Source organism: Sarcophilus harrisii, chromosome 2, assembly GCF_902635505.1.
Source record: "Sarcophilus harrisii chromosome 2, mSarHar1.11, whole genome shotgun sequence".
NCBI classification, from domain to species: domain Eukaryota; kingdom Metazoa; phylum Chordata; class Mammalia; order Dasyuromorphia; family Dasyuridae; genus Sarcophilus; species Sarcophilus harrisii.
The window spans coordinates 597,754,766-597,763,101 of NC_045427.1; positions in this window are offsets into that span (position 1 = coordinate 597,754,766).

Consider the following 8,336-nt stretch of genomic DNA (forward strand, 5'->3'; position numbering starts at 1 on the left):
TCTTAGCTCTTTTTACTTCCCTGAAGTCTTCCCATCCCTCAGTGTGATGCAGAGACGTGACTTCTCTGGCACAATGTCAATGGAGCATCACATCTGGCAAGTCCTAGTCAGCTGGAAAGACTTCAGGTACGGTCCAATGAAGAACTGTGCCAGTTGTTGGGCAGGAACCACGTTTAGCTCAGGTACTAGGGCAGCCAAAGGGGGCTGGTATTCCCCACTATTTTCTCCCCTCTCACGGCATCAAGGCTGAAAAGAAAATTCTTCAATGCTTATGGAATGAAATGGGATGACATGGAACATAATGGAATTGAAATGACATAACTGCATATTCAGGAGGTGATCTTGGAAACTAAGCTGGGCACTTCAGCAATGTCATTACAGTCGCCAATTCAGTTCAGTTCAGTAAATACTATTAAATGTCCACTATATATAAAACACTGTGCCGAACATTAGGGACGCTCTATTGCAACTGTGAGCTCCTTGGGGTGAGTGCCTGCCTGTGTTTGTGGAGTTCTCACAAGTTTGTTACAGTCCCCCTATAAGTTTTCCAGAGGGAATCCATCCAATGTGTTGGGTGTGGAGAATACTTTGTACAATAACAACAACATTGTAAAAGTCTGAAAACCTTAAGAATGCTGAGCATTCTAATGACCAGCCATGTTTTCAAAGAACAGATATTGACATATACTGTCCGCTTGTAGACAGAGAAATAAGGGACTCAGAATGCAGAATGAAACACATGTTTTTGCATATGACCAATGTAAGAATTTGTTTCATGTGACTACACATTTCCCAAAGGGTTTCTTTTTCTTTTTTTCCTTTCTCTTCTCTTCTCTCTTCTTCCCATTTTTTCATTTCCTTCCTCCCTCCTTCCTTCCTTCCTCCCTCCCTCCCTCCTTTTCTTCCTCTCTCCCTCCCTCCCTTCCTTCCTTTCTTCCTTCCTTCCTTCCTTCCTCCCTCCCTCCCTTCCTCCTTCCCTTCCTTCCTCCCTTCTTCCCTTCCTTCCTTCCTCCTTCCCTTCCTTCCTCCCTTCTTCCCTTCCTTCCTTCCTCCTTCCCTTCCTTCCTCCCTTCTTCACTTCCTTCCTCTCTTCTTCCCTTCCTTCCTCTCTTCCTCCCTCCCTCCCTCCTTTCCTTCCTTTCTTTCTTCCTTCCTTCCTTCCTTCCTTCCTTCCTTCCTTCCTTCCTTCCTTCCTTTTTTCATTTGTTTCTTTCTGTCTTAGTGAAGGGGTGGTAGTGGTTGGAGGAGACAAAATGAATGCTTATTAATTGAAAAAAATAAAAATTTGAAAAGAAATAAAAACCTGTTGGCGACCTTTCTCAAGTTACTTCAGCATGCCGAGAATTCCAGAGGAGCACGCCAGTGGTTGACTGGTTTATATCCCTTGTTCTCACAAAGGAGTGTATTATTCTGTGTAAAGTGAAGCATTCTTGAGAGGCAATGTCCAGGGGGTGGTATCTGCACAACAAGTTCCCAGACTGTGGCATGTGGGGCATTGGGGAACAAAAAAACCAACCATGGCATTTATGCGAGGTGTGCAGGGGGCATAGACTGTGTGACTTAGGTGCAGCAATGGGCAGACCGATGTGTATGGGTATCAATGCACAGGCTGTGGCAGTGATATGACAGGAACACAGAGCTTGGAAGAACATGTGTGTTTGTGTGTATATGTTTATATGACATAGATCCCATCATACACTTTGCAAATTGTAGTCTCCCTTGAACTGAGTTTTTTCCTCTAATTCTTCATCATGGTGTGCAGGTAAGCATAGGTTTCAAAGGTTGTATCGTGGAATATAAAACTCTGGAGGGCCCTATGAAACTAAAAGGGCTTTAATAATGAGCCTAATGACTGTGTACATGTGCTCTAAAAAGCAGCTTAGTTAAATTGTGGAGGCTTATTATCAGACCACTGGCTGCTAATATTTTTCTTGATCAAAAATCATATTTTTAAAAAATGTCATTGATATATTTTTGAAATCAAGTTTTATTGATTTTTTTAAAAAATCATCATAATTTCCCCACTATCCCTCCCTCTCCTCCCCCCAGAGAGCCATCCTAAAACAGATAGTATTTTATAAAGACACACAAAAAGGAAAATGAACAAGAAAAAAATCAGTGTTACTGATCTATACATTGATTCAAATCCATTGGAAAAAGACTGAAAATAGGTGCAATATACAACATCTATGGACCTCCTACTGATATTTTTTTGTTTTTAAAAGAGGAAAAAAATCAGTTTCAATGGAACCAGCACATACTCAATTCTGGCAGTATATGCAATCAATATCCCAGTCACAGACCCCTACTTCTCCAATGTAGGAAATAAGGAGCATTCTCATCTCTTCTTTGGTCATTATATTCAGTTTAAGTTTAATTTTTCTTCCATGTACATAGCTGTTATTCTGTTTATTGTTTTCCTAATTCTTATTTCACCTTGCATCAGTTTATATATTGTGCTTTATAATGCTTCACCTAAGCATTTATATTCATCCTGCCTTCAGAGAAGTGATATATCTTCATAGTCTTATATCACAGCTTATTTAACCATTCCCCAATCGATGGGCATCTTTTGGGTTTCCAGTTCTTTGCTACTACAAAAGGTGCTGCTATGAACATTCTGTAACCCATCCTCTAAGGCTTGGAGATGTTGTGAGCTGTACTGATGGAGAGAGTCCCCATGCTGATAAACTATTGCTCTTTCTAAGGTTGGAACATTGAAGTACAGACTATAAATGAGACAGAAGAGTGCAAAACACTGGTCTATGTACATACACACAAATATACTCTGTGGGGAGGGGTTAGGAAGGTGTTCTAGGCCAATGGATTGACTCTCAGAGTAGCCATAAAAAATCAAAGGAAGATAAGGAGATGGTGAACTAACCACAAATACGCAGCCAGTCCCAGCGATCCCTTTGCAAAGTATAATCCCTTTATTAAGCTCTCTCTGTCTCTTTCTCTCTGTGTGTATGTGTCTCTCTCTCTGTCTCTCCTCTCTCTCTCTCTCTCTCTCTCTCTCTCTTTCTGTCTCTGTCTCTCTCTGTCTCTCTCTGTGTGTCTCTCTCTGTCTCTCTGTCTCTGTCTCTGTCTCTCTCTGTCTCTGTCTCTGTCTCTCTATCTGTCTCTCTCTCTGTATGTCTCTCTTTCTCTCTCTCTCTCCTCTCCCTCCCTCTCTGTCTCTCCCGAACTTATTACTCATAGTTTTTGTGTTGGGATCTCCAGAGGGAGCTGCTACTCCCGGGTTATAGGGTATCCCGAGTGTCTGCAACCCTAAGATTATGACTCACGAACCCCAATCAGTGAACTTCCCACTAAAGTCAGCCAGCAGACACAATTAACTCAAAATAACATGTGCTCAGACGGCATAGTTAGTATAGTAGCTGCAAAACCTCCCCCCTAAGCTTAGAGTTCACTCTCTTCGCAAACGCGCCCTGTGAGGATGTCTGTGGGAAGAGTAGGCACAGAGGACAATAATGAGGAATACATTGGAGGAATACATATGGCAAAGGCAATTAATACCCCAATAGTGCAGGACCTTGCTTTTCCCTCTACTTGTGGAATCTTCTCACAGCTCACTTCTTGATTGGCAGGGCTGATTCAGTCTCTCTCTTTTTTTGTCACCGGGGTCATATTCCTTGAAACTGCTTTCTCTCTCAAGGGACTGACTGTGTTTATGTTAGAATGGAAAATATGTGTCTCTTCTCTCTGCTGGATGCGTCTCAACTGAACATTTTTGAGTTGAATCTTGATTTACTGGAACCTCTGGGCCAATAGCTTCCCCACTATTGCCAAAGCCGCTCTGTCTGTGAGAGGGAAGACCAGATTTCCTTTTCCTATCCTGCCCTCTGGTTTGACATAGGGGTCATAGTTTACAGATTTTCTCAAGATCTTTATACTTTCAAATTGATTCACTCTGAAACCATCAACTAGTTTTTCAGGGATGTTTGTAGAAAGTGGCCAATATTCCTTAGTTAAAAGACAGAGGCCCTTTCTTATTCATACTTTGTAAAGGGATTACTGGTTCTGGCTGAATATTTGTGGTTAGTTCATCACCCCCTTATCTTCCCTTGACTTTTTATGGTTACTGTGGGGTCCATTCCTTCTGCCTTGAACACATATAAAACCACCCCTTAATTCTCCTGTGACTTCCCTTGCCTTCCTAGAATTCTCTCTCCTTGCCTCCATCATGCAACGTCCCAGGAGTCATGTCATCATCATTTTTAGTCATGGTTGGTAAGATGTGTGTCCCTTAATTTGCCTTACACGCCACAGTGCCAAGATCTTGATGTGTCCCCAGATCTTTGGTATATACAGACATAACGGAGTCATGTAGTGGACAGATCTCTGAGTTGAAAGTCAAGAGATATAAGTTCGAGCCTTTGTTCTATCTCTAATCAGCTGTAGAACCTCAAGGTTGCTGCTTACTAAAAAAAAAAATCAATATTTTTTGTTTTTACATCAACACTTCCCTCCTAGAGAACAACCTCAGTCTGTTACTGGGACCAGAACTGAAACCTTCTAAGATGTGGAGGAGGAACCTACCATAGTCTGAACTCCTTTATATTAGTTTTGGAGAATCCGGGGTCACTTTCTCACTGCACTGAGGCATTAGAGCAGGGCTTTGTGAAGGGTGTGATAAATGAACCAAAAAGCTGGTGGGAGGGAGGTAACCAAGGGAAGGCCTTTGTGCTCCGCCAGAATTCTTGCAACGTCAAGAGAAAGGGACAATTCCCACTGCGGCAAATGTGGCTGTGAAGGAGACCCCAGGATGGCCGGGTTCAGTGGGCTGCACTGGGCAACATCAGAGAGAACACCCACCGTTATTCCAGTCCATCTTTCAGGGACGTCCGTTTGAATGGGTATTTTCAGTAACCTAGTGGAGGACCCTGCGATGGTAGTAACTTAGATGGACGGTCCACTAAAGACTAGCTAAGCTGGCATAAGGTGGGGATTATAAAACGATATAAAGTGTTTTTTCCTTCTATCATTGCCCTTCACTATGCCCCCAGCAGAAGGAATCCCTGGGTGTTCAATTTCCCAAATAGAAAATCAGCCTTCTTTCTGGCCTCTCCTGCTCCCTGCATATAGAGTATTGGGACGGCTTCTCCCCATACTCCAATTCGTTTGCTCCAGAATGGTGTCCGTTTAGGCAAATTCTAGAGTAGGCTTGGAGTGCTTTTTTTTTCCCTTTAATGTGAAAGACATTTTGCAATCTGATTAAGCCTGTGGATCCCCAGAATAGTGTTTTAAAATACATAAAACTAAAATTCAGCATTACAAAGTAAGTCAATCATATTGAAATGTAGCTATTAATTTTTTTTTGGCAGAGGCAATTGGGGTTAAGTGACTTGCCCAGGAAGTGTTAAGTGTCTGAGGTCAGATTTGAATTCAGGCCCTCCTGACTTCAGGGCACTGCACCACTTAGCTGCCCCAACATTTTTTAAAGTTAAATTTATGGACTAGGTTAAGAACCTCTACTCTGGAATCCTGGGTTGGGGGTAATTTAAAAAGAAAAATCTCTCTCTGGGCTATGAGACAAAGTAGAGTCCACTTTTAAAACCCTCTGATTATTTCCTCTTTCCCCTCCTCAACAGTCCAGGCACCTCCTTCCCTCCCTCCCACTCCTCCTCACGGTTAGAGACTACAAGGCATCTGCCAAGGTGAGAAAGTCATCTGGCATTAAAGATCTGATTATCATCAGCTGCCCTGTCTAGTGTGTGATCCCTCCCAGACGCCTCCAAAAGCCCAGTGAATGGAGGGATTGGGGGGAATGGGGAGTTTCTGCTCTAGCACAGGAAGGAGGGGGGGATCATTCTCTGAAAGACTCAAGAGATCAAATTCCCAAGGGGAAGTGGAGCCAAAACTCACCTCAAAGTCCAAAGTGAAGGTTGAACAAATAAGATGCAATCGTTGTCTCGGGGTGAGAGGAAGGGGCACTGGGGGAGAAAGCAGGCTGAGGGGTGGGTTGGGGGGGTGATGCCTTTGTCAGGCCTGGGTGCTGCCCTGGGCTGGGGTTACAGTGGGCCGGCAGCCCCCGAGCCTCACGGATGGGTCTCAGCACCTTTTTAATTCTTCATCGGGTGGCTGATTGATCCACCTTTGCAGAGACAGTAAAGATTAAGAGGATGACAGTCAGGCATCTGCTTACAAGGGGTTAGGAGGTAATCTTCCTGCCTGGGTGCCCTGCAAGACACATGCACACAGATAGCCAGGAGGCATAAGGGACCCTTCTCCGCACAGGAGAGAGAGGGAAACAGGACTGAAGAGAGAGGGAAAGAAGAGGGAGGAAGGGAGGGTCAGAAAGACAGAAAGGAGAGCTAGAGAGTCAAAGAAGGCATCAGAAAGGTGGCTGAGAAGGAGAAAAAGAGGGGAGAGAGAAAGCTAGTGGTGGAGACAGAGTGGAAACCCAGAGGAGAGGGGGAAGGAAAAAGAGAGGGAAGGAGGGCCTAACTCCAGCTGCCCGTTGCGGGCTTTGGGGCTGAAGCCTCTCCTAGACTCTGGGGTTTCTGAACCCCGAGGAGCCAGGGCTGGATACTTCCAGTCTCCCGAGTCCGGTTCTGTTTGCTGTACCTGCATGAGAAGCCGGACCTCCTGGCCCTCCATTCCCCCGTGTTTCTTGCAGTAGGAAGGATGCTGGGGTTCCCTTTGAATGCTGGGAGGCCAGAGGTGGGGGCAATCTGAAGGTTTCCAAGAAACAGCCAAGCGGAGGGGTGACCGGTGGCCCAGGCCCCTTTGGACCCTCCTAGGCCGTGGCACAAGGGAACTTTCTCAAGGCTTCCCCACTGAGATCCACCCTCCTTCCCTGCAGAGCTCAAGGATGTCAGCTTCCCCCGCTGATCCCTCCACACCCTCAGACCGGGAGGACATTCAGACAGGTAAGGAATTCGCTCATCTCCTGTCTGAAGACCTCTCCCCCCCCTTTGCTGCCATCTTGGGTGACGGTTGGGGGTGAGGGTTGGACTCTGGAGGAAGGAACACTGGGGTGGACAAGAATGCTTTCCAAATGCCTTTAGACTAGGGGGCTGGAGCAAGCCCTCCAAAAATGGAGGTCACTGAGCCCTCGGTAAGAATCCCTGCAAGCTGCACATTGACTTAGAAAACCACATAGTAACATTACCTATGTCTTATTGTATTTTTATTCATTTTGTTAAATAACTATCAACTGCATTTTAATTTGGTTTGAGTTACACTAGGGAGGGCTGCAGGCCACATAGATGATGGACACCTCTTCCTCCAGTGTCATCTCACTAGAGAAATCCCAGCTCTTCTCAGGCAGCCAAATGTGGGGAGGGGAGGGAGGCTTTTTTTTTTTTTTTTTTTGCATCAAGAAACTCTCCCCCACTCCAGAAGTCCTGAAGGAAATCTACTTTAAAGTAGTCACAAGCTTATTGTTAAAGAGTTTTAGCAGTTAAATGGTACAAAATTCTCCAGAAGTCTAGGGCAGAGGAGCCTCAGATCTTTTCTGAATACACGTGCCCTTGATACCTACCTTTTGGACAGTTCTTTCCCCCCCTTTTTATGAATTTATTTATAACTTAAATGTAAAATGGGAAAAAACAAGATAGAAAAAGAAATAGAAACAATCAAAAAACAATGTTATTTATGTATCTAGCAGAACATCAGGAAGATTCAAAATATGTAACAATGAATTTCCATTTTAAGAAAGCATACATAATAATAGAAGACATTGTCTTCCTAACTGTCCATCTTTGCTTTCTTGTAGGTTTTCTTTTGTTCTCTGCTGCGCACTTTTTACTCTATTCTTTTTTCCTCCCCACCTCCCTCAAGCAGGCTGCAGTTAAGCATGGATATATCCATGCTTATATCCATATTCACATAAATAGATGTACATAAACATATAGATAGGCATATAGACATAGGTAGATATAGTTATACATATACATATATATCCATAAATACAGCTACCCACATATACATATATTCATATACATATACCATACCTACACCTACATTTAAAACAATATTGATATAATATAGATTTCTTTCCTGATTGAATCTTTTTAAACTTTGACTTTGAGATCAATGATTACTATTTCTACTTTTTTCTAATAAATTCTACTCCTGATCATTATTATTAAGTTCGTGTATGGAGAATAATTCCAATTCTTGGAAAATTCTTCCTCACCTCAACACTAAATTGCTTCTTTCCAGATGCTATCCACTGTTCATAATTCTGTCTTTTGGGAACAAAGGAGAAAGTCTTTCTGTGTTTTCAGTGGGAAGAAAGCTACTAGTGATTTGAACTGATCATGGTCAGCTTTCCTCGCCTCCAGCATTTTATTCTTGGGGAAGGGGTCCATTTTCATAGAGCCAGT